The sequence below is a fragment of the Pleurodeles waltl genome, chromosome 6 (genome assembly GCF_031143425.1).
Source record: "Pleurodeles waltl isolate 20211129_DDA chromosome 6, aPleWal1.hap1.20221129, whole genome shotgun sequence".
Classification (NCBI taxonomy): domain Eukaryota; kingdom Metazoa; phylum Chordata; class Amphibia; order Caudata; family Salamandridae; genus Pleurodeles; species Pleurodeles waltl.
In genome coordinates this window covers 445,826,909-445,852,929 of record NC_090445.1, presented here as the reverse complement: position 1 = coordinate 445,852,929, position 26,021 = coordinate 445,826,909, and the positions used below count along the sequence as shown (strand labels likewise).

The following is a 26,021-nucleotide window of genomic DNA, read 5'->3' as shown; positions in this document are numbered from 1 at the left end:
AAAGAACTTGGGGGATAGGATGTGGGATAAGAAGAGAGTTGCATGGGGACCGGAAACGGAGGCAGAGGATAGAGGCAGGTGCTGTGAGGTAAGGGGGGCGCCGCCAAAGGCAGGGGAAAAGGCGCGAAGAAACAGAGATACAGGTCAAAGGTGCAGAGGAGCGTGAGGTGGGGTCAGAGGGCTACAGAGGAGCCGAGGGACAGGAAGTGACATAGATAGGTCAGGGGAGGGAGAGCTGGACACAGCGAGGTGCAGTGCGCTGTGAGAGACGGACTGGGGCCAGGAAGAGGTAGGGAGCTGGGCCAGAGATGCAGAGACACGCGAGGTTCACAGGAAGAGCCCGACAGACAGGCCGAGGAGCAGCAACAGAGGAGGGGGTGGGCTGTTAAGAAGGGAACTTCGATGGGACGACGGAGGCGGGGACAGGGCAGAGATCTGGAATAAATGGGGCTGGGAGAGAGAGTGGCAAAGCAAAGGCGAAGAGAGTGAAATAAAGAATATCGTCAGAATGAGGAGGAGAGCGAGACAATGGAAGAGGAGCCCGGGGGAGAGGGGAGGGGGGAGCAGAAAGTGTCACCACTGACAAATAAAGCAATGGAAAAGAGGCGCTGAGGAGATGCGGAAAGTCGAGAAAACGAAAGGCAGTGAGGTGGAGAGACATGGAGGTGAGCAAGATGGAGAAAAAAAACAAGAGAGACAGAGAGAGAGATTGGACAGAGCGAGCGAATCCGAAGAGAGAATTATGGACACACAGAGGGAAGAACGTGAAAAAGGGGACAGTAGAAGTGAGAAGTGGGGGAGACAGGTCAGAGGAGTATAGAGAACATTTGAAAGAGAGGGTAAGGGCACCCGGATGTGACGGAGAGGCAATGTTCCATACGAACAGAGACGGCGAGGAGCAGACTGCACAAGTCACAGAGAGTGGCGTGGTGAGAGGGGAGAGTCAGGGAAAGGCGCGCCGGAGAGAGCGGACAGGGAGAAGAGGGAGAGACAGAAAGAGGCGAGAAGCTTTGGAAACCTAGGCCGACATAGGACAGAAGCTAAGAGTAACCGGCGCCAAACAGAGGGGAAAACTCTGCAGGGGAGACGGAGGGCGAGACAGCGAGGTGAGAGCAGACCGAGATGGCGAAGACGGGAGGGGAGCGAGGAAGGCCTGGCACAGGAGGATAGACAGACACCGAGAGGAACGGGGGGAGGGGCAGATAAGGGTGGTCCCTTTCCGTCAGACGAGTATCTTGTATCTCTTTGCTGTTATATAAAGCACGGACTTCACTCAGCAGGGCTTCAGGGCGCTGTACATAGGTGGGTGTGAGAACACCAGGCAGAGGTTTACCATGTCTTAAGTGGAGACAAAGAAAAGCAAATGTCTCTTACAATAGGGCTAGTGTTTAAGGAATACATAGGATTCAATTGCAGTGATTTAAAGGGCGGGTAACAGGGCATCATGTTAGTTGAATGCAGTGTATGCTGAATAGCAGCACTACAGTACACATGCACAACAATTGGGTAGTTCTGCATTAACTGGTAGACTTGGCATAAAACATATAACCATGCCCCCTGGAATATTGTGATTGTAGGGCTTCAGCAATTTTCGTATAATTATAGGTGTGCCACATTTGCCACATAATCCATCAGCTGTCACATAATCTGCAGATTTGAACCAAAAAAAATGTTTCTAGCTCAAATTGTTGAAAAGTTACTAAAAATGCAGCAACACATGCTGCAATGCAGTTGAAGGCCCTTTGCAAAGCGGGAATGGTCACCTTTCTCTGGCTTATTTGTGTGTTAACTTGGTCCTACTGAGGTGGAGCCAATGCCCAGCCACTGCTACCAAGTTTAACAAGCATTTTCAATGCAACGGGTCTCGCGTTTGTTCAAGTTAGAGCTATTAGCGCTGTAAAGCAAAAATAAATGCAGCATGATCATGTTATGTAAAATGCAACGTGATCGCGCTGCGTGGAAAATAAACAGATAAAGTAGCTTGGCTCCAGGCTGAAAACATCGAGCCTCGTATGTTTTTGGTACTTTACCGGTGCTCTGTTGGTGGGCTAAACACTGGAAAAGGCATGAGGTATGCATGCCTTTCACAAATGAAAGCAAGTGGATTTTAAAAGGCAAGCCCACGAACCAATGTAAGTGACTGACGTGGCATAGGCGTGGTTTCAAGCCCAAAGAGAGATTACAGAATGGATGGAGCACTTTGTGCTCGCCCATAAAAATGACAAAATAATTAAGTAAAACTCTTGCAACATGTGCCACATAATTTGCCTTTACTTGCCACATAATTTACTCAACCCTGCCGCACAATTTGTCCCTCTTTTGCTGCATAATTCCAGTGGCCCTGCATATAGCTGTCTAAGGTTTGTATCAATGTGGTACAGCCTAGTAGGGCGCTTGGATTACCAAGTGGCTGCTCCGAGAAATAGATACATGATCAGAAAAAAGCAGCGATTTGTGTGGTAAACAATTAGTCATAAATTGATGACTGAATTGAAAGCAATCAGGAGGAAAAGCACAAATACACAGAATATGTAAGAGAATAGTTCAACTACAATCTACTATACCCTATGTAGGCACCATTGATCAAAGAAGCCCTAGATTCAATATTAGACATTGTGTAGCAGATGACATTCAGCAGTTGGAGGTATATGTAAGTTAAAATCTAGGTGTAGCAATGAATGCCACGTACCGACACCACAAATCAATACGTAAATCAAACAGAGCACCAATTTGTGTGAGTCATGCTTTTTCATACAAGAGGATTATGATCATATATGACTGGGTTACAAATAATCTTGAGTACAGGTTCAAAAGCAAAGGAAAACACGTGAAGATGGGGTAAGGCAAAACAATACTGACAATGGCATCATTTTTCAGAGGTTAGGACTTAGTGGTAAATGAATGGTAGTTCGAGATTGTTGAACCGAGAAATTGGGGCGGTTGGTACAAACAGAGGTCTGTTCCTCAGCACAGACTGAAAAAGACAGATGCCGACATGTACTAACTTGTGTTTTGGGGTGGATGAAGACCCCCATCTCTGTGTCCAAGAGAGGGAAACCCACAGTTGGCAGAGTTCACCCCTACTCTAAACACCGAATGAACTTGACAAAGACCTCCGTGTGTGTGCGTGGGTCTCCGGGGCTTGTGCATGCAGAGTGCAGGCGGTTGGCGAAAATGTTGATGGCTAGAGGGAGTTTGAGTGAGTCATCCCCTGAGGAGGATCTGTGTGGCCGAATTTATGGGCTTGCATCTTTGTTTGGGATATGTGAGGGGATCTCAAAATGGTACCTTTGTGAAGGATACGTGGGTTTATTTCTGTATGGGGCATAAGCGTGGGGGTTTGTATGGTTTGTTCAGAAGGGGATCGGGGTGGGGTATGTATGTGGGTGGTCTTTAGCTGGAAGACCTATTCACACATGTGCTTGTGCATGGGGCTCGGTTAGAGTAATTCTATGTAAGAACTCATGGAGTTTATATCTTTGTGTGCAAGATATGTGCCTCTGTACACATAGAGATCCGCGTGTGTGCCCTAATGGAGTATCTATGAGTAAATGTCCATGTGGTATATACTAGGTATGAGCCAATTGCACGTACTGCACAATGGCACACACAGTTACAAAAATTAGGCATACACAAAAAGATCTGAAAGCAGGACATGTGAACACAGTAGGGGCTCACTCTGGATCGGGCTGTTCAGTGACAAGGAGCCATCCCGGTTGTCTTTCCCCAATCCTGTGTCCTTGCCCTTGTGTTTCATCTACGGTGACTACCTACATTGGATGCTCACATTAAAGGAGCTGTCCTTGTAGAGTTACTGCCAGATTGAGGGCACTGGGGCTCTGGAGGGATGCCCACATCTTGATAATGTTCTTTTAATGTGAACTCTTTCCTACTGAGGGTTATGCTGGGGCTATGTAAGAATGCTATTACAAGGGACCGTTCCTATAGAGGCAGTGCTCCCATGGTGAAGGGACTGTGAAGGAAGGCTCTCATCATGTGTAAGTTTTTATAATTAGAATTATGTCTATATAGAGAGATAGGAGGGGCTTTAGAGGTAGATGTACACATCTTTATTTTATTTACTTACACAGTTTTCTATAGTGGGGACCAGACCTCATGAGAGGAAAATCTTCATTGGGGGAAAAAAGTTTGTATAGCAAGGGAAATAAGAACATAATAGTCCTAACATCAGAGACCAAGAACAGTCAGCCACTCCATTACGTAGAATAGACATTTTCTCTTGCCAGTTAAATACACACATTTTGAACTTGAAAGATTAAGAATAAAAAATACTTTCCCCTGGTGGGAGGTTTGGGAAACAAAGCCCTATTGAATGGCTGGTCAATCATGTAATGCTTGAAACAGTGGAGGCTGTGGAAGCCTTTGTAACATGAAGAATGTTCACGCTATTGCTTTACTGTTGTATAGCTGTCTTGCTTTGGAAGGTTTATGTGGCAGGCCTGGCTAAATTTGCAGAGAGAAGAATGTATCTGCGGAAATAAATCCCAAAGGAAAAAACAAATGAGAAGAACAAAACACACATGGTTCTGCATAACTTAATGCATCTCATAAATTCAAATGGGGATTCAATTGAAATCGATATCAATGAAAAATGTGCTCCATGGGTGCAAAGTGAAAAGGTGCTCGTGCATCTGGTAACTAGAGACTGTACAAATAAGCAGAAAACATGTTTGGATTCTTTAATAAGCTTGCCCAAACTCTATAGCCCTCATTGCGACTTTGGCAGTCTTTTCACAAGACCGCCAAAGCCGCGGGCGCTGAAAGACCGCCAAGGCTGGCGGTCTTAAGACTGCCGCATTACAACTGCTGCCAGATTTGCGCCTGAAATCGGACGGGTATCCGACAGCAGTCGTGCTGGAAGTTGACGGGGAAGAGGAGGTTCCACCGTGGACACCGCCACACCAAAAGCATGCCGGATGCAGTATTACGACCTGTAATACGCCATGAAGGTGTCCTTAAGGTGCGGCACTGCCAGTGGTGGAAACGCTGGGGACCGTCCCTTCCCAGATGACCTCCTTGACGGACGAGGTAAGTGATCGTCCGACTGGGGAGGGGGGTGGGAGGTGTGTGTGAGTGAGTGTGTGAGTGTCGTGAAAGCGGGGAGAGGTGGGTGCATGTATGTTGGTGATTGCAGATGGATGGGGTGAGTGCGTGTGTGCGGTGCGGAAGGGGGAAGTGAATGGGTCTATGCGGAGGGGGGACGTGTATGGATGCATGAGGGTGAGGGGGCGTGAATGTGGGTATGAGCTGGAAGGGGGAGGGTAGAAGGGGAGTGAATGCGTGAGTGTCGGCAGTGTTTGTGTATGTATATCAGTGTGAATGCGTGTGTATGTCACAATTGTGTGGGTGAGTTGGGGTGTGTTTGTGTGTAAAAGTGTGTGAGTGCATGCATGCAGGTATGTGGAAGTGTGTGTGAGTGTATCCTGGCGACAGGAATGCTTATTCCTGTCACCAGGATGCAAGACCGCCAGCATTTTTCTGGCCTCCCGCATCTTAATACTGCTAGCAGTATTACACCATCCGCAGTGCTGGAGGTGCTGACCTCCAGCCCAGCAGACCGTAGAAAAGCGGCAGGATGGGCAGAGTATCGGCGGTTTGGCTTCGGCCAAACCACCGAACTCGTAATTTGGCGGTCTTCACCGCCAACCCGTCAGAGGTGAGACCGCCACTGCGGCCCTGGCAGGTTTTTTGCCCAAAAGACAACCATATAATTAGAATATCAGTACAGGCAATTTAAACATACTGTGGTGTGTTTAAATGTCATACTGAATATCTAGTCTTTTGAGAGTCTTAGGATAGACGAAATTTCCACATTTATGGGAGACTTTAAACTTATAGAGTTTGGACAGACTTACTAAATAATCCAAACTTGTTTCTACTTATTTGTACAGACACTATTTATCTATCACATGCACTGTATGAGCACATTTTAACTTTGCACCTATGGAGCACCCTTTTCATTGATGTGAACGATTTCAATTGAGTCCTCCTTTGAACATATGTGATGCATTTAGTTATACAGACCCATGTGTGTTTTGTTCTTCTCACTTATTTCTTTTCTTTGGTATTTATTTCCAAAGATACATTAACTACATGTGTGTATGTGTATTGCGTTTGCTCCCACAGATCCATTTGTGTTATTGAGTAAAGTCTTGAGCACAAGAAGTGAGGCGAATCATGGTGGTCATCAGGATCTGAGTTCTAATGAAGGGGCCAAGTAAGATGTACGATGGGGTCTCTGATGTGCCACAGAGAAGTCTGAATGTGATTCATGGGTTTTGACTGGCCCACAGAGGTTGCAAATGGGAACATAGTAGGGAAGAGCTTTGGAGAGAGGAGTGGGGGAGGTTAAATTTATGGCTTTAAATAATTGTTCAACAATTTTAGGTTTATGCTTGATTATCCGCAGATATCGGGTTGTCAGATTATCTGGGGGAGGGTTGTAAAAGGTTCTCATGTAACAGTTTGTAGCCAGATGGCAGGCCAAGGCCATAGGTCTAAGACCGATTCAGAGAGAGCTCTTGACTCCTTAGCTCTATTTGGGATCAGGACACTCCGGCCGGTCTACTGATGCTGGGCCTCTCGGCAGCATTTGATCACTGCATCCTCATTAAGCAATTAAAAGTGATAGGCCTTGCAGTATCAGCACTGGACTAATCTCCATCTTTCCTCAAAGACATAACAAAGTCAGTCTCTCTATTGCAGTTTCAGCCTAAAGAGTGGAAGGTGAACTCCGGAGAGCCAAAAGGGCTGGTCCTTTAACCAATTAAAAAATAAAATCTAACCTAGTCCCTTGGAGAGTCGATTCAGAGCTTTGGTTTTCAACTAGTATCATCTGCTATGCTAACGTCGCCCAAATTTTGCTCAAGTACTATAAAGCGGCCCCCCACAGTATTGCTTCCTTGCCGTCTAGAATTGGACATTGGCAAATTTCTCAAATTAAACTGGAATAAACAAAGTTTTCTGGTCAGGGATTCACTGTCAGCTTGAAACCAATCTCTCTAACCGATTTCACTCAGCATACTAACTGCTCCAACCAAGGACGTGTGTCATTTTGGCTTTTTGTTCCAACATAATCTGTCCCCGAATGTTCAAATTCAGAAAACATGGACATCCTGTCTTGTGCTATTAAGGACAATGAGGAAAATTATTCTTTTCCTCCCTCAACAGTTGGGTTCCACTTATGGTACCATTCTGTCGCTGCTTCACTATGGCAACACCATAGACTTCAGACCACCTGAAAATCAAATAGCTAAACTGCCAAGAATACAAAACTTGGCTGCCGGTCTCAGGTGGAGTTGATCAGATGTTGGAGTGAAGGCGTAGCCTCCTCTGCCTGCCAGTTAAGACTCCGTGCATTGTACATCAATCTTTTCAGACGTCTGTCCCTACATTATTCTGGTACGATTGTGCCAGCATATCCCAATCAGATAGCTCAGATCATGTGCTAAGCTCCCCTTACAGGTCCCATGTTTTCGCTGTTAACTGCATAAGTGGGCGCTCTTTCAGCATCTTTTGCCCACACTGTGCAATAGTCTACCCACCGATCTAATTAAAATCTTCTTTCATTGTCTGTTTAAAAAATAGCTTCTGATGATCTTTGATGTCTTTTTCACTTTTGGCTATCCACTTTCTCTCTCTTTTTATTCCTTTTTACCTGTCCTGGTGCCATGATGCCCTTTGGTGTAAGCCGCACTTTATAAATATTCAAAAAACAAAATACAAATATAAAAGTGTAGAACTTTGTTCAGTAAGGTGAAAGATTAGACAGAAAGATTGACTAATATTGACTAATAGATAATTACAATAGTCAAATATGCCTAGAACTAGTGATCTATGTCTCGACTCCAAGAAAGGGGATGTTTGAGCAGACCTTGCATATATACTTCAAAGCTGATACTTGACTGCTGTGACTGTGCAAGTTATGAATGCTTCTGTTTGCATAACAAGGTTGAAAAGCAAACTGAGGTTTCTGGGCGAAGGAGATGGGTCAAAGTGCTGGGAGAGAAAGAGTGGGGAGCAAAATGCAGATATGCGAGGAAAATAAATGATCTCTGCTTTACATGAGTTCAACAGGTTGGGCAGAGAGCCAAGTATTGGCAAACTCCTGTGTGACAGTCAGATTCCCTAGCTGGAAGTAGGGAGTAAAGGGCAGAAACTGGAAAGATATCTGAGTACCATCAGCATGTAGATGACAGGAAACCCAAAAGAGGAGATGATGATAGGAGAGGAGGGTGATGAGGAGGGAGAAAAGGAGTGGACTCAGGACTAAAGATTAGTGGATGTCAACATGTGGGGGGGATAACAGTGACAGCAAGGAGCACTATGAGATGAAGAAAGAGGCTAGAGATATAAGACAAGCGCCCGTCAATGGCTAATCCAATAATGCAAAGGGCCAAGGGAAAATGGCACTGAGGTGTCACTGACTGTACACACGCAGAGCAGAGGACAAGGACAATAAGTTCATTAAGTCATATGTTTGTTATGGTATCCAGGCTGCAGATCAGCAGAGATTCCGGAAGGAAGCCGAAAAGAGAGAGGTCTTCAGTGTACTTACTAAGGAGGGATGAGTATAGATGAGATGTGCCTCTGGTAAAAGGAGGTAACGAAGGGAGAGCTTAATATATCACAGGTTTTTTGACGCCCTAACCCTTCTACTAGCAAAATGTTGGGTTTTGTTGGCACAAAAATCTAACTTGCAATGCATTAAAGATACAGTACAAGTTTCAAATGTCTTTGTGATTCACAATGTACACATTGTGACTCCTATAAATTGATAAGGAAATTGAGTGTGAAATCGAAGTGCTTTCTTTCTAGCAATTCACAGTAAGATTTATGTTTGTGACCACAAGTGTGGTCGCAAACCACTGACTGGAGGCCAAAGCCAGAGAGCGGTGCTTTCCATTCACAAAGTAGAAGCTCTCCTTCACTTTGTGAATGTGGGCTGTGGGCACTTGGGGTGAGCATGGCGATCGAGGGAATCAGTGCATTCTCTTCTAATTCCCTTTACAATATGTCATCGTTGGTTGAATTGTAGCCCCTGCTCTTTATGGGAGAGAGGTTGCAATTGTACTGATTTTTGCAAATGTTAATACAGGAATGGAGGTCTATTGTCCCTGGGTGGCCCCTAAATCTGCATCCATAGACATTCTGTAGAATTCACAGAAGGAGCCCTCCCTCATTTATATGCACAGAGCAGGACCTTTGTGAATCCGACCCAATGTTGCGCTGTGAAGGACTAGTAAATCTTCTGCAAAAATATTCTCAGGTTGCAAAACAGTCGCTGTACAAAAACACAACCTCTTTGCGATATGAGAATGCTACACTGGGGCCAATATGGGCAAGAGAGATGGAAATGTATGTGGAGGGAATGGCCGTGAATCTCAAGTGAAGGATACTGGAGAACCTGTGTGATGAGAAAAAGGGTGATGCTGTTGAATGCAAAACATCTGAGTACTTCCGAGAAGTTGGCTTGGGAAACAGTTGGGCATGAGATATGCAGGTAAAAGAGTTTTTCATCTGTTTCTGTGCTTTTCAAAGTCTGGCCTGTGGCAGAGGGTCTGTGCACGTGATATCATTAGCAGTGCTATGATTTGTTCTCATCAGACATGCAAATCAACTTCATACCAGTTACCAATTGGCCAGCACAATTATAACATAACATGACAGGGCATACCATAACTTCTATTTAAACATCCAGTGTGCGATGCAGAGTTTCCAGCCCCTTGGCTCTTGTGACTCTGAGGCAGGGGCGTCGTGAACCCCCCTCCCACCTTAGAAGCTACAGCAGAGGTGGAGTTGTTGATGGGTCTCTTCTGTTTGCAACTGGGAAGATCACCCCTCATAATTAACCTGTAAGGGGATGTGAGTGAGAGGGAGGGAGGAAGGAAAAACGAAACGGATGGGTGAGGGGAAGGGTGGATGGACAAGTGAAAGGATGGATGGATGAGTGAAAGGGTGAATAGATGGATAAGTGAAAAGGTGGACGGTTGATTGGAGAAAGGACGGGCTGATGAGCCAAAGAATGGATGGATAATTGAAAGGGTAAATTAATGGATTAGTGGATGGATTGGTGAAAGCGTGGATGGACAACTGAAATAATTGATGGCTGAGTAAAAAAGTGGATGGATGAGTGGAAGGGAGGATGGATGGATGGAGTGAAAGGAATGATTCATCAATGAGTGAAAGGGTGGATTGACGGATGAATGAAACGGTGGATTGATGGATGAGCAAAAGGAAGTATGGATGGATAGATGGCTAATTAGATGGATTAGTGAAAGGATGGGTGTAAGGATGGATGAGTGAAAGGGAGAGAGGATGGATGGATAAGTGAAAGGGTGGGTGAATGGATGATGAGAGAAAGGATGATAGATGAGTGGGTGAAAGGATGGATGGATGAATGAGTGAAAGGGTAAATGTCTGGATTGGTGGGTATTGAGTGAAAGGATGGATGAGTCAAAGGGAAGTTGGAATGATGGATTTGATGGATAGGTTTGGAGATGGATGGATAGGTTTGGAGATGGATGGATAGGTTTGGGTATGGATGGGTGGATGAGCGGATTAAATGGTGAACTAGTGATAAATGAAAGGATGAATGGGTGACAGAATGTAAAGATGAAATGGTGGCTATCAGTGGGTGGATGGAAGGATGAAAGGATGAATAGATAGATGCATGGCTGAAAAAGACACTAGAGCTCTTCTGGGGAGGATCGTGATGACTTGCTTTGCCTGCTTGTAGCCCTAAGGGCTATGGTTCAAAGTGGGGGGTATTTTAATTTTCTGTCTACTCCCAGTCTTTGAGGAATTATATCCGACTGCTGTTGCAGTTCCAACGCTGGGGATTAGACAGGTTTTACTACATTGTCAAACATACATGAGTCGCCTTCCAGATTTAGCATTTCACCAACCATTTCACTGGAACGTCCAGGTTTAATATAAATATCTGTGATAATAAACTGGGTCCACTGTTTTAATAAAAGCTCCCATTTAATGGGGAAGACTATTTTCTTCTACATTTAAAGGGCATTTTTGTAGGTTCTGACGCAAGCTTTATTGACAATTGAGTTAAAAGGGCCACCAGCGAGCATCTTGGCTTTTATCTGATTTGCACAGGATTCCAAAACAAATTAGGACCTTGGTGGGCTGCAGCCAGGTCTCCTGGAGGAGTAAAATGTTGATTTTTTTCAAATAGTCAATAAATATAGGGTCATGCTCTCATCGCACGTAGCTATATATGATCCAAAGTATTGGCCAGCCATTACCCTGTATCCCTAATTTTGGACTAGCCTGAAGACAACAACTTGACACTGCTCAGGCTTTGTGACCAGATTCTTATTAAGATTGAGGGGGCAAGCTTGGGTATTTTGTATAGTGGTTAGTTATAACTCCAGGTCTTCAGGTATTGGTGCTCGGGTCATTATCCTCTTTACCAGACTCCCTACTACAACTGTTTTTCTGATATACTCTTTGCTTGCAGGGTGGCCAGCTCAAGATGAAAAGGTTATTTCTTTGTTCTTTATTTATAATGTATATATATCGCACATGCAGTGGGATTAATCGCATTTGGAATCCACATAGGAAAAGAAAAGCAATTGCACCAATGGCTTTTTTGGTAACTGGGATGTAAATGTTTACTGTGAAAAAATTAAACTCGCAGGGTGCTGTCTTTTTAGCAGAAGACCGCTAGGCCAGGGCAGGGCTTCTTAAGTGATGCAGCAAAGTGGCCATACACTAACCTAGCCCACACCTTGCATTATTCACAGTGCGTGCATTTCTTAGGCTAGTGCTCCTGAAAGATTGCCAGGTCTGAGACTAGAGTGACTGACTCCAGCATGGCCCTATAGTCCTTTCTACAGAATGGCCTGCTAGGAATGTCCCATTTTCTTTGTAGCCACTCCTCCTCTGAATATGGAAAGAAACCATTGTTGATAGGCGAAGGCGGTCCATGCATTGTGCATAACATACATAACATCACCATAGCATCCCATACGTATGGAATCATATTCCTTCTCGTGCATACTAAAAACATGAAACCAATAACCAAGATGACAACAAGAAAATCTAAAAAAAAAAACTGTTACGTAGTTACAGATCGTTAAAACTCTGTGTGCAGTGACCATTTCCTTTTACAATATCTGCAGCTGTACAAGAATTGTTGAGATTCTCATAAAATGTCTATGTAATGGATAGTTTGTTTTCCACATTTTAGGTTGAAAATCTAGGGCCATATTTACAAGGCCCCGGCTGCACAATTACAGCGCTGGAGAATCACTTTTGTGATTCTCCTGCGGTGCGGTGTGCCCACACATATTTACAAGGCCACATAAAGCAACCTAGTCTGTCTTTTCGTGGCCTTGCAAATATGGCCCGCTTTCACGCATAACCCTACGTGAAAGGGGCGTTCCATGGTGTTGCTGTGGGTGTTCCCATGCTACACCCATGGAATCGGACGCATTCCCAGATTTATAACGTTTCGTACGCCTGGGAATGCATAAGATTCCTACGCCACCCCAGGGGTGACGAAAAGGTGACGCACCTTTATTTCTCCATACTTTTTGCTCTTTCTATGTGTGCTGCATTCTGCAAAACACATAGAAGGAGGAAAATGCCATTCATGATTATGTGCAGGACGGTGTCCCTTGCAGCACATATACAATCACCCCTGAAACACAGGCACCCTTGCACAATGGTGCAAGGTGCCTGTGTTGGTGCTAGGCAGCCAATTATGTGCCAGTGCAGAGGAAAGTACAGTGATGCATTGTATTGTTGTAAATACGACGCCTCCCTGCACTTTCCTAATGGTACGGCGCAGCAGACTGGCTTGCGGTGCCACGCTGCTTCATTTTCTTGTAAATATAGGCTCTTGAATTTTAATTGCATATCCAGTTCTTCATTGTGGCATTTCAAGAATCCAAATTACTCAGAAGCCCTAAAATGTAATTTTTTTATTTTTTATTTTGTCTGAGTTCCAGAACTTCACTTATTCACCTCTCTAAAAATGACAGCTATTAAAGAGATACCATGAAATTGTCACATAGCACCAATAACAAGAGTGTTTAGAGATTCCTTCCTGAGTCTATGAAATAATACCAATGTTCCAATCCTAGGAATCTACAAAACATACCTGTGAAAGCCCAGAATAAAATACATCATCAGGCTGTAGTAAAAGGATGTTATTAAGGTGGAGAACGCTAAACTTGTAAATGTCAGTAGGTGGGGAGATAGTTTTCCAATGAGCTGTTTGGCTTGGAAATGTTGAATGTCAACACAAATGCAAAATTGTGGGCATTTCCAAACTATTTTCTGTCCCTTTTTCACCCTGCAAATTGACAGATTTTTAAAGTTTCATTTATAAAGTGCTTACTACCCCTGACGAAGCTTTAAAGCACTCTTTTCAGGGTGGAAATGGGAAGAGGCCACCCCCAGATTTGATTTTTTCGTATGTACGTTTTTATTGGCATTTTACAAAAACATAATATCAAATTCATACTGTAGATACAGTTCAAGATGATAAATATGTCACACATATGCACAATGTAGGAGTCTGGACTGGCTTGTAGTGAGTACCAAGGGGTACTTGCACCTTGCACCAGGCCCAGTTATCCCTTATTAGTGTATAGGGTGTCTAGCAGCTTAGGCTGATAGATAATGGTAGCTTAGCAGAGCAGCTTAGGCTGAACTAGGAGACGTATGAAGCAACTACAGTACCACAAGTGTCAGTTGCACAATATCATAAGAAAACACAATACACAGTTATACTAAAAATAAAGGTACTTTATTTTTATGACAATATGCCAAAGTATCTTAGAGTGTACCCTCAGTGAGAGGATAGGAAATATACACAAGATATATATACACAATAGCAAAAATATGCAGTATAGTCTTAGAAAACAGTGCAAACAATGTATAGTTACAATAGGATGCAATGGGAACACATAGGGATAGGGGCAACACAAACCATATACTCCAAAAGTGGAATGCGAACCACGAATGGACCCCAAACCTATGTGACCTTGTAGAGGGTCGCTGGGACTATTAGAAAATAGTGAGAGTTAGAAAAATAACCCTCCCCAAGACCCTGAAAAGTGAGTGCAAAGTGCACTAAAGTTCCCCTAAGGACAAAGAAGTTGTGTTAGAGGAATAATGCAGGAAAGACACAAACCAACAATGCAACAACGATGGATTTCCAATCTAGGGTACCTGTGGAACAAGGGGACCAAGTCCAAAGGTCACAAGCAAGTCGGAGATGGGCATATGCCCAGGAAATGCCAGCTGTGGGTGCAAAGAAGCTTCTACTGGACAGAAGAAGCTGAGGTTTCTGCAGGAACGAAAAGGGCTAGAGACTTCCCCTTTGGTGGACGGATCCTTCTCGCCGTGGAAAGTCGTGCAGAAGTATTTTCCCGCCGAAAGAACGCCAACAAGCCTTGCTAGCTGCAAATCGTGTGGTTAGCGATTTTGGACACTGCTGTGGCCCAGGAGGGACCAGGCGGTCGCAAATTGGACCAGGAGAGAGAGGGGACGTCGAGCAAGACAAGGAGCCCTCTCAGCAGCAGGTAGCACCCGGAAAAGTGCCAGAAACAGGCACTACGAGGATGTGTGAAACGGTGCTCACCCGAAGTTACACAAAGGAGTCCCACGTCGCCGGAGACCAACTTAGAAAGTTGTGCAATGCAGGTTAGAGTGCCGTGGACCCAGGCTTGGCTGTGCACAAAGGATTTCCGCCGGAAGTGCACAGGGGCCGGAGTAGCTGCAAAAGTCGCGGTTCCCAGCAATGCAGTCTAGCGAGGTGATACCTCCACCAAACTTGGACTGAAGAGTCACTGGACTGTGGGAGTCACTTGGACAGAGTTGCTGGATTCGAGGGACCTCGCTCGTCGTGCTGAGAGGAGACCCAAGGGACCGGTAATGCAGCTTTTTGGTGCCTGCGGTTGCAGGGGGAAGATTCCGTCGACCCACGGGAGATATCTTCGGAGCTTCTAGTGCAGAGAGGAGGCAGACTACCCCCACAGCATGCACCACCAGGAAAACAGTCGAGAAGGCGGCAGGATCAGCGTTACAGAGTTGCAGTAGTCGTCTTTGCTACTATGTTGCAGGTTTGCAGGATTCCAGCGGTCAGCAGTCGATTCCTTGGCAGAAGGTGAAGAGAGAGATGCAGAGGAACTCGGATGAGCTCTTGCATTCGTTATCTAAAGTTTCCCCAGAGACAGAGACCCTAAATAGCCAGAAAAGAGGGTTTGGCTACCTAGGAGAGAGAATAGGCTAGCAACACCTGAAGGAGCCTATCACAAGGAGTCTCTGACGTCACCTGGTGGCACTGGCCACTCAGAGCAGTCCAGTGTGCCAGCAGCACCTCTGTTTCCAAGATGGCAGAGGTCTGGCGCACACTGGAGGAGCTCTGGACACCTCCCAGGGGAGGTGCAGGTCAGGGGAGTGGTCACTCCCCTTTCCTTTGTCCAGTTTCGCGCCAGAGCAGGGCTAAGGGGTCCCTGAACCGGTGTAGACTGGCTCATGCAGAAATGGGCACCAAAAGTGCCCATGAAAGCATTTCCAGAGGCTGGGGGAGGCTACTCCTCCCCTGCCTTCACACCATTTTCCAAAGGGAGAGGGTGTAACACCCTCTCTCAGAGGAAGTCCTTTGTTCTGCCATCCTGGGACAAGCCTGGCTTGACCCCAGGGGGGCAGAAACCTGTCTGAGGGGTTGGCAGCAGCAGCAGCTGCAGTGAAACCCCAGGAAAGGCAGTTTGGCAGTACCAGGGTCTGTGCTACAGACCACTGGGATCATGAGATTGTGCCAACTATGCCAGGATGGCATAGAGGGGGCAATTCCATGATCATAGACATGTTACATGGCCATATTCGGAGTTACCATTGTGAAGCTACATATAGGTAGTGACCTATATGTAGTACACACGTGTAATGGTGTCCCCGCACTCACAAAGTCCGGGGAATTGGCCCTGAACAATGTGGGGGCACCTTGGCTAGTGCCAGTGTGCCCTCACACTAAGTAACTTTGCACCTAACCTTTACCAGGTAAAGGTTAGACATATAGGTGACTTATAAGTTACTTAAGTGCAGTGTAAAATGGCTGTGAAATAACGTGGACGTTATTTCACTCAGGCTGCAGTGGCAGGCCTGTGTAAGAATTGTCAGAGCTCCCTATGGGTGGCAAAAGAAATGCTGCAGCCCATAGGGATCTCCTGGAACCCCAGTACCCTGGGTACCTCAGTACCATATACTAGGGAATTATAAGGGTGTTCCAGTAAGCCAATGTAAATTGGTAAAATTGGTCACTAGCCTGTTAGTGACAATTTTGAAAGAAATGAGAGAGCATAACCACTGAGGTTCTGATTAGCAGAGCCTCAGTGAGACAGTTAGGCACTACACAGGGAACACACACATATAGGCCACAAACTTATGAGCACTGGGGTCCTGACTAGCAGGGTCCCAGTGACACATAACAAACATACTGAAAACATAGGGTTTTCACTATGAGCACTGGGCCCTGGCTAGCAGGATCCCAGTGAGACAGTGAAAACACCCTGCCATACACTCACAAACAGGCCAAAAGTTGGGGTAACAAGGCTAGAAAGAGGCTACTTTCTCACACACAACAGCTATCAAGCCCCCCCCCCCCTCTATTTGCACCCCCAGATTTGATGTGGGAGTAGTGGAAGGGTCCTAAAATCCCCCTCAACCCCCGAGTCCTCCTCTATAAAGAACAGGGGGATAGGACCAATAGAAAAGTCCCAAGGCATTCCCAGAAATAGCCCTGGAAAACTGCGCCTGGAAAAGCTTTTCAGGTGTACTCCCAGAAATGTTTGTATATTTCCAAAGGTTTTACATCTGTAAGCCCTATTTTGTGAATCACCCCATTGTAATTTCTTTGTTTGCCCATTATTAACTATGTCATGCATGCCCGTGGCCACACCTAATTTTCATCGAGGTTGCGCGTGGCGGGTGCAATCAAGGGAACGATTCCCAAACCACACACAAACCAACACCCTGGTAGAGAAAGGAGGCCCTCATTTCCTGTTCGCAGTTCAGAAGGGCCATTATGTTCCTAGAAACATGCTTAACAGCAAACACCTCCAGGTCTGCCAGTCACAGCTTCACGAAGCGCTCAAAATGTGTCTCTTCCAATAAAATGAAACACAATTAAAGCGCTCAAACCCGGGTGGAGTGTTGCAAAAGGATCAGTAAAATCAAAAGGAAGGGCGGTTCTCCGTACACGCACCCGTGTGACCCCACAGACCGAGGTGGGAGCGCTTCTGCTGTGAAGTGTGGCTGTTAAGGAGCTGACACGACGCAGCCAGGCACCGGAAGTAAGCGCATCAAAGCAAATGAAATCTGTCTGGTATCATTTTAATCAAACTTATTCCACTGGCTGCCTCCGTTAATTGTCCTCACCCTGTCACGGGAGATGCCAGCCCTCCAACCCCCTCCCATCCCGGAGGATGGCAGGAAGGAAGAGCCGAGGGAGGGAGTGGGGGAGGGGGAGAAAGAGGGGCGGCAGATCAGTCTTTTGTCCCATGCTCCGCCCTTACTAAATTAAGTGTGAAATTGAATGGTTATCAAAATAAAGCCAGGGGCAAATGAAAACAAGGTTTTCTCTTATACTCGGGTTATTTATTCCTCTTGCGCTTTTATCTCTCTCTTTTGGTGCTCTTTCTCTCTCTCACTTTCTCTTACAGTTCTAAAAACAATAGTCGAAGGGATGTCATCATGGACGTCAGTTCACCAAAATGCCGGGGGTAGCGGAAGTGACACCACAAGTACTTTGACCTCCACTTAAACTCATATGCATACATACACACACATTCACACTTATAAATACACTCTCACTTGCAAGCATGCGCACAACGTACTTTTAAAAGCATTTCTTACTTACCTCAGCTGCCACGGAAGAGCTAACTGTACTCCATTTTTATTACGTTAATAGTGAATAGTGTGTATTCTTCTTCTTCACTATTAGTGTGATAAAAAATTGATAGAATACAGAGTGACTGGAGTCCCCCCCCCTCTCTCCCCAAGCTGAAGGACGAGCTGCCCCTGTGTTCCATGCACTGAATTTGCCACCTCTGAGGCCAGGGGTCTCAAAGACAGTACCAGGGGTAGCAAAGGGCAAGCCAGGGGTCAAAGCCTTGGCTAACAGTCTCACATAGACATTTAAGAGGGTGGGGACTGAGAAAGGATCCCTGCTGAATGCCCCAAATGTTGTTCTCAGGCTCTGATGTGAAGGGTGGGAGGCGGACCCTCTGGGTGTGGCCTGTGATAAAGGCATGGATCTACTTGAGGGCGTTGCTTCGGATCCCAATGTGGTGGAGTCTGGAAGTGAGGGTGAAGTGGGAGATGGTGTCAAATGCAGTGGAGAGGTCTAGGAGAATCAGAGCAGCTTTCTCTCCACGGTCTAGGAGGGTCCTGATGCCATCTATTTCGGCACTGAGGGCAGTCTCTGTGCTGTGGTTACTGCAGAAACTGCTTTGGGAGGGGTCAAGCATGTTGTGTCTTTCAAGGTGTTCTGAGAGTTGCTTGTTGATGGCCTTTTCCAGGACTTTGGCTGGGAGGGGGAGCAGAGCAATAGGGTGGTAATTTTTTTGCTCGGCTGGTGTCAGCTAAGAATTTCTTCATGAGAAGTTTGACCTCTGCTTGTTTCCATATTTTTGGGATGGTGGCAGTCTAGGTGGAGGAGTTACAGACGTGCATGAGTAAACTGTATATCTCCTTCTGCTCCCAGGTGAAGATGTTGTGTAGGCAGGGGTCATTGGATGAGCTGAAATGGGTTGAGGTCAGGAGGTTGACTGTTTTGCTGTGTAGAAAATGGCATCCAGTCTGTGATGAGGTGGCTGGCGGAGTTCTCTACCGGAGTCAGAAGGTGATCTATGTTGGTAGGTTGCAGCGTGAAATTGCTGTAGATGACTGATTGTGTTGTGGAAGTAGTTAGCAAGAGAGTTGCAGAGGGTCTTGGAAGATTGGATTGTGTTTTCTGTGGCTGTTGGGAGAGAGAACTCTTTGATGATCTTGAAGAGCTCCTTCGGGTGGTTGGCGCTTTCCTCAATGCGGCTGAGTAGGGTGGCCTTCTTTGCCTCTCTGAGGTGGCAATGGTACTTGTTTAGTGCATCTTTGAAGGTGGTGCGGTCCACGGGGTCTCTCCTGTGATGCCATTGTCTTTCCAGCCTTTTGCATTCTCTCTTTTGTGTGCATAGTTTGGGGGTGAACCACCTGGCAGGCATGCTGGATCTTCTGGAGGTGGAGCTCCTTGCAGGGGCAACTATGTTTTTGCCGTTGATGATCCATTTGGAGAGGTTGTTGGCGTCTTGTTAGAGGTTGCTGTAGATGCAGGATTTGATGGGCTGTAGGGCGGTGGTCCAGTCTGCTGGTTATGGTGAAATGTACCAGGCAGTAGTCGGTCCAAGTAAGCTCTGTTGTGTGGGTGAACTTGATTTCCTCTCTAGCTGTGAAGATGGGGTCTAGCATGTGTCCTGCAGTGTGGGTGGGTCTGGTGAATAGTTGTTTGAGTCCAATGTTGCTTAGGTTATATAGAAGATTAGTGGTGTTGTGGTCATTGGGGTCATCCAGATGGAAGTTCCGACCTCCTAAGAATATGTAGTCTGTTGAGTTCATGGCTAGGGGTGCAATGAGTTCAGTAATGGCTCTGCAGAACGTTGGTTGAACTCCAGGTGGTCTGTATGCAAGGGTTCCTTGATGTTTGTTCTGGTGTTTGTTTGTATTCAGAAATTTAATTGTTCAATGAGTTGGGACTTCTCCTCTTCAAAGGTGGTGCACGGGAGGTTGTCCTAATGCAAGATGGCGATGTCTCCTCCATGTTTGTTGTGGCGGTCCTTGTGGATCAGTTTAGATCCTTTTGGCATAGGGAAGGCCATGTCGGGTGCTGAGGCAGTTGTGAGCCAGGTCTCGTTATGATTAGGTCTGGCAGGAGTGTGGATATAGTGTTTCAGATTTCCGTTGCATGTTTGCAGAGTTGATGGGTGTTGATCAGCAGGCATTGAAGATGCTTTGTGAGCTTGGAGGGAGGCTGTGCTGGTGCGGTGTCGGTCTGGATGTTGCAGGTGAAGTGGCAGTGGCAGCAGGTGAAGAGTCAGTCTGTGGTCTGGGGGGAGGATATGTAGCAGTTGTGGTCCCCGTTGTTCTCCTGGTTCCAGGTGGCCAAGGTCCGGAGTTTGGCGACAGTGTATCGTCAGGTCAAGGGAGGACAAGAGTTCCTGCCGCTGGGTGTGGTCCAGGCACAGACTGGCACAGACAGGCTTGCCTTTGGTGCGCCAGCAGCACGGTCACGCCGCAGCTGCCGTTAAATAGGTCCGGGGGGCATGGGCAGGAGGTAGGCGGGCACGCTGTGGGGGGGGGACGGCAGGAAACACAGGGGAGGCCTAAAGCGGGGAGCACAGGAAAAGGAGGGGAGGGCAGGCGGTGGCAGCGGGAGCCTGACTAGGGCAGCAAAATAGCAAACAGAAGAGGAGCAGAAGGCACTGCACAGCAAACGCTATGAGGTACTTAGCTTTGCAAGTGAGAGCCGGTTGATCATCTCAGAATGTCATTGGTAACGCAATAGGTGAAGTAACATTGTTATTGACAAAGGTAGTGATCAAAGTATGGCATCCAAGAATTCACAGAAGAGACTTATGCTTTTATTCTTCTTTCGTCTTTTTTTTCACTGTTCATCATTCTTTAAGTGAATTAATAAAAATATGTGATTAAAAATGCAAGAGCATCTTTTTCAGTAGACAGAAGCATTTATTTTGTGAAGGAAATATTCAAGGTTTTCTAGGGATTGAAAAGAATATTTATAGTCCGCTTATACTCAGCAATGCTGTGAATAGTAATTTTACTCCCAGCATCCACGTAGCATGGTCTTTATATGTTCCATAAGGTTACTATGCATAGAGCATGGCCTTCAACTCTTCCATGTGCTAATACTACCTATACAGCATGGCCGCACTCATGCTCTACAGTACAGTACAGTATTGTATGTGCAACAGGGCGTGGCCATTGGCAATGCTTTGTAGCCAGTACAGAGGACTGCCAATGTTCAGGTAAATGCACAATTGAAGCATTGAATGCTAAACTAATGCGCTGATTTAGACCCTGGAGGAGAGAGGCAGGAGGCTCCCTACGCCAAGCTACCACCACCCACAATCAAGCTGCCAGACACTCACAAACTACCCACCATGTCAGAATCATACAGCAGTAATTTCCATGTGTTTGTAACGTGCCCTGGAAGGGCAGGAGGATGGCAGTGGTGCAGTGGACCTTGCTTGCTCAGAGCTGGCTGTAGCCCACGTCTCCCCTTTCTTCCTCAGCACTGGGAGAGGGAGGTGGCTCTCTTCATCACTGCACCCCATGGCAACAGAGTAATCCCAAGGATTACCTTCTGGCAGTGGTGTAATGCCAGGCATTCCCTTCTGGGCTAAATACACAGCAACCAGCATCCTTAACTGCAGCACGGGTGAGACAGAAGGCAGAAAAAGAAACGATAAAGAAGAAAAACAGTTCCATACACCGAGTAAATAAATATTACAAATAAACGATCAGCAATAAGATGGGATCCAACTTGTGTATTAGACTTGATATATGTTACCCACAGGGATAAATCGACTCAAAACAAACGGGTTGTGCCACCACGCAATTAATTATCATGTTTTTCTGGATCATATAGTCCTGATGAAGACCATCGAAGGCTTAATGGAGTGTCAACAGTAGTCAGAATAGCAAAATATATAATTCTAAAACCCTGGGAACCAGTACCCACTAGAGGAAAAATTGGGAAACTATGATTTGTTTTTTTTCCCCTTCACCTTTAGTAGGAGTGATTGAAGCATGACATTTTGCCGTAGTCAGCGAACAAGAATCCAACATTTTCTACCTATCAATATATACTTTTTAGATCCTCGTGATTTATAACTCAAACATCAATGAATAAGGGCTAAAATGGGCAAAGCAAAAGTTAAAAAAATGTTTTTTTGTAATAAACGATAAGGCAATGTACAGCTGGAAATATGCTGATATGTATTTTATGTTTAGGTATTATGATTTGCTTAAAAATAATACTGATATTCCGCGATGAGTTTTGTGTAAGGGTTGTAACAAAAAAAGTCTCTGAAATGCTTGACTTTAGTCACTATTGTTGGAAAAAGGCCCATACATTAGTTTCTTTACGAGTACGGATAATTTATGATTCATCAGGAAACGCAATGTTTATTGAGATACGCATTGCACCCCATCCCCAATGGCCCTAAAAGGGTGAACCACATTGTTACATGCGTACGAACCACCACATTGCCATCACGCTACATACACAGTATCAACTGCTAGGGAGTACTATCTAGATATTCTGAGGAAAAGGGGATAGATGAAACTTTATGCGGGTCAACTGCCAGTCTGGGACATAGAGGGCGCACTAGCAATTACTGATAAAAAGACAGTTGGCGACGGCTCTATGAAATCAGTTTAGAGCCGCACATATTGGTCTGCCTTATTTGGCATATGGGTGCCATAAGTGTATAGTGCCATTGGCGAGTCAATGATTGGTGTAAAAAAAAACCAATATAAATAAAGTTGGTATTGCGCAAGATTGTTTCAATGTAGTCATTGAATAAGTCTTCTAACAATAGTTGATCGAAGGGTATGATGCTATGGAGGAATAAACACATTACCTAAGTTTTTGACTGTTAAGAAAAAAATGGGTTTGTATGTAGCGTTTGACTGCAATTAAAATGAGAATGTTATTTGCTTTTCTTGCACAGTAAGTAGGTGTATTTTAATGTATTAAAAATATTTATAAAGGATTTGTTTATGCCCTTTAGCATGCACTGAATAATAGGAATTTACTTATAAATATGTGAGGCATTTGCTTTGAAATCAATGATTTATATAAATTGTGCTATTTCAATAAGCGTGTAAATAACTAAATACACTTTTTTTGTGTGGTCAGATTGAAAGGCGTGAAAATACTTTTAATAATTCTGCAGTTTGAAAGTATAGCCTTCAACATTTGAAATCTAGACATCTGTGGTGCTGAGTACCAAGTGATTCCTAATTGACAGACCGAATCATTAAGTTACAAGGTATATTAGTTTCATGAGATATACGTTTCTAATTGAATCCTTATTGAGTCTGTTGTCGAGGTGAGCTATGTCAGACCAAACCTCTCAGGATCGGAAGGCAGAGAGGACATATGTGGTCTGGGGAAAAATCCTATCCACGAGAAAGCACTAAATTAGCATTTACCACCGTTCATCTGTCTAGCCTAAGGGCCTGATTTTGAGTTTTGTGGAGATGGTTACTCCATCAACAACGTGATGGATATCCCATCCACCGTATTGCGATCCCATTACAATCCCATTACAATCCCATTATGTCTTATGGAGATCGTAATACGGCGGACAGGATATCTGTCACATTTGTGACGGAGTAACCTGTCCGCCAACTCTAAATTAGGCCCTATATCTCTGTGAAGACCCGCTTTTCCATCAATTACCGACGAAGTTATTCAAGCTTTTGGGAATTTATTCTCTAGTGCTAGTAAAGTGTCAAATTAGGTTCTGAAAGCAGGAGCAATTTAAAAAAAAATAAGCTATGTGTTGCTATTAACATGTATGGCGTGATTTGCCACAGTTTGCCTTGACTTGTGTGGTGGTCATCAAAGGATTACCTTTTCCTCTACTCACCAGTTCATTGTCCCAATAATGATATTGGTCTTCTGGTAAAGTATTCAGCATTCTTGCAGGCTGGTTTCTTGATTTGATATGCTGGAAGAGGGATGTGTCTTGGATAGTGTAATTTGCCTTTGTATGGTTCTTGATTCCAGTCTTTTGTATTTTCCAGCCCCTCCCAATAACCTGTAGGAAAGTGTACCATTTTGTATTATGTATGAAGCACCTGATGTATACTCAGACAATTGTGATGGCAGCTAATTGCATAATAATTTTGGCCGATACTTGGATTCTTATATTGGAATACTACTTTGGGCGGAAATCTGTCTGTGAAAGTTGATGGAAGATATGAGATTTCTTCATCTATATTTGGGCTACACGTCGCTAATGGCATTCTCACCAATCTAGTACAACATCAGGTATGTGTCATATACATGTAGAGATTTTTGATCATGTTTGTTTCTCTGCATACAGGTGTTGCATGTGAATCACTAATAGAAGTGACACATACACGAATCTAACTATTAACCTATTCCGTAATAATATTTTAGCTCCAGATGTGTTCCAAAATCTAGTTTATAGAGATTTGTATCAAACGGTAGGACTGTATGCCTTGAAAGAATAATTAATGAAGGCCAAAAATTAACTGCTTTTGAATGATACTTGTAACCTGGACGTGCAATATTCTGGCATTTCAGGTTATCAGAAACATGGCTATTTGCGGCAATATCTCTTTTGATACCGCCTTAACTCTCTGGCATTGTTCACGTCTACTTTGGAGTTATACATGGAATGTTAACATTCCATTAGCCATTATCCAGATAAGGCTTGGAAATCTATTGTGGCCTAGCAGCGCTAGGAAAATAAATTAAAGTTATCTTTGCACACATGGAACATTTTGATTTGCTGATTGTGTCCAGAGAAAGTTGTCATTTTGTTGCTATTTTATTTTAAATCATTGCTATTTTAATAATCAACACATTAACACACGCGTGACCAAACACAGCATGCCTAGCAACATTACCGCACTCTGTCCCCTGCAGGACCAGCACGAGTCACCGTAAAACCATCACTGTGCTTCCTATTGCACAAAGCTGAATTTCATCCAGACTACAACTGCCATCGAAATGTGCTTAGAGGTCAATGCATCACTTCTGGTTTCAAAGACACCTGAAAATATTTTCGTGGTGAATTCTAAATGTCATAATTTACCATATGCAACAAGGTGCATATCGTATTCATTTCTGTATATAGGTTTGACAGTATTAACTGTATTGTATTAAGTCGTGAGACGTGTACTGACTGTACTGTGGTGTCCTAGCCTGCCAAGATAAATTATAGTGCTGCTTAATTTGGTTCTAACTATAACAGACATTCAGTTGAAGTTTTCCAGTTAACTTGTAATAGTTTTTTCAACACAGTTTACTATGTGCTCTTATTAAAACCCTCCAATGACCCCTTAAGAATGTTTGTGAGGCACCACAACACAAACATGCCTCCATATATTTACCTATTAGTTTTATGTATGTATATATATATGTGTGTGTGTATATGTTCACGATGTATCTATATGAATATATTTGTTACCCTCTCTTTTTACTTCTTCTCCTCAAATCAAATTTCAATATAACTATATTGCCTAAGATGTTTTACTATTGTTGATTAAGGCATGTTGTGTTATGCTTGTCAGTTACGGACTGTCACATCATAGGCTAATTATTGAGCTGTTTGGCACTGGTGTAAGCCTTTCGTATCCAAGTAGTGGAATAGACTAACTAGGCAATACGCCACTTGTGGTGTTCCATCTGGCTCTTGTTGGTGCGTTAGGTCTGTTGTACTGTTAGTATTCACAGTGCAGGGTGCTCTGAAAACTGCGGTTCTCGTAACTTTCTGGCTAACCTGCATGTTCTGTGAGCCTTTCTATTATGGGACCTGCTTAAGCAGTTTGCTCCAAAGGGGAAGACAGGCATTGCAACCTTTCTTTGAACTCCAATCTATGATAATTGAACCATAGAACTGTTGTTGAACCGAGGTAAAGTATGCCTAACAATAACGTGTATGATACTGTGGTCAGAGAGCCTGTATGTTGCTACATTGGAGGCCAGGCATTTGAGCAGATGGGGAAAGGGCAGGTGGGCCAAACACACACACATACATACTCACACTTTCCCATCTACATACACACTCACACCAATACATTTACAAGCACGCACACATAGACCCACCATTCCCATACACACACACACACTCATTCCAAGCAGGCTATGATGGGGGTCGCTCTGCCCGACAAATGTGGAAAACAACAAAATGCAACAAAGACAGTAAGAGTGCCCC

General features: G+C 44.7%; 1 protein-coding gene across 2 annotated transcripts in view; it reads left to right on the top strand.

Moving 5' to 3' along the window:
* The window catches only part of BLACAT1 (BLACAT1 overlapping LEMD1 locus), a 184,767-nt gene that overhangs the window by 4,678 nt on the left and 154,068 nt on the right, over positions 1-26,021 (top strand). The gene's annotated exons all lie outside the window — the stretch shown is intronic.